This window comes from Echinops telfairi, unplaced genomic scaffold, assembly GCF_000313985.2.
Source record: "Echinops telfairi isolate 266 unplaced genomic scaffold, ASM31398v2 ScPeMD7_7416;HRSCAF=8454, whole genome shotgun sequence".
NCBI lineage: Eukaryota > Metazoa > Chordata > Mammalia > Afrosoricida > Tenrecidae > Echinops > Echinops telfairi.
The window spans coordinates 3,962,786-3,964,165 of NW_022111316.1; the positions used below are offsets into that span (position 1 = coordinate 3,962,786).

Here is a 1,380-nt window from a genome sequence, read left to right on the forward strand (position 1 = left end):
CCCAAGCTATTATTGCATCAGAACTGAGTTAAATCTTGAATCCTCCTCATGATCACGTTATAATTACACAACACAACATAACTTCTTAAATTCCTAAATAATCATATGGTAATATAATAATAGAGAACGTGTAGTGTTATTGTGAGAACTCACTGAATAGGTATTTGTATATATACACAAATATTATCATTGGTTGGTTAACATAATGTATGCTTAAAGCAGTAATGTGTACCTAACCATTGTAGAAAAAACCTTCCTAAGCCCAGCTTCTAAAGCGAAGCTGTGAAAGAATTAGGAGAAAGGTGGTAGAAAATATCTAAATACTTCAAATTCAAATAAAGATGTAAAATATTGTGCCTACATTCATATTGTGCATGATACATTCATATAAACCATTTAAAGCACAGAGCTAACACCCAGAGCATATATGCTGGCAAACTGCATCCATAATCTATGATCTCTCAACCTTTGATCTCTGTGATTTAGCAATAGGAAGGCAATCAAAAAGAAATAATGTGATTAAGAAAAAACTCAGTTTTTTAAAACTAAAACTATTATGTAAATTTCAAGTACATATTAAGTTTTTAAAAATTGGGGATTGCACAGTGAAACTGGCACAGCAGCATTCATATGGGTGGTTTTCCTCAAACTTTAGGAAGCTCTCTCATATTCTTTCAATTATTACACAGGGAAGCCACAAACATCAAGTTTGTAAAATATAGACAGGCTCATTTTAAATCGAATTAAGTTCTACTTTATTACTTTAGGTTAAGATTATTAGATTTGAGAGCCCCCTACACGAATTCTATGCTTGGCTTTGCCAGGTAGTACTTCTGTCAACTTGGCAAAGGTACTCAACTTTCACACAGGAAAGTGCCTCATAGGTTAAAGAGCAGTATGAACTAAGCAACCTCAGATGATTGATGGAAGGAATGCATGAACACAGATATAATTTGAGTAATAGAAGAGTCTACTTTCACTAAGATAGGACAAACTCGATTGACAATAAGTATCATCCCAGACATGTAATCAAGTCAAAGCTACAGCCCAGTCTAAAATATTTTAAAATTTTAAAAGTCAAGGAGATGAACCGTGAGATCTTTCAGCTTCAATAGTTTGTAATTGCATAGACATTTAAAGTACTAAATGAACCGATGTTTCTTTTATGGAGGATCTTGAAATATAAATTTATGTTATAAGGAAAGAAAAGTCCTTAGTATTTAAATATTTCAATTTCCCCACATTCTCTTTTCTGTTTAACACTCTGCTTTTGTTCCTTGTTGCTATAGATCATCTCCTGATTCCCAAATACAATCAATGAAGAACAGGACAGAAGTGACTCAGTTCATCCTGCTAGGACTGACAGATGACCCTGAACTG

At 33.3% G+C, this 1,380-nt stretch overlaps 1 pseudogene; it reads left to right on the forward strand.

The window, feature by feature from the left end:
- LOC105979728 overlaps positions 1-1,380 on the forward strand; it is a 93,922-nt pseudogene that overhangs the window by 91,546 nt on the left and 996 nt on the right.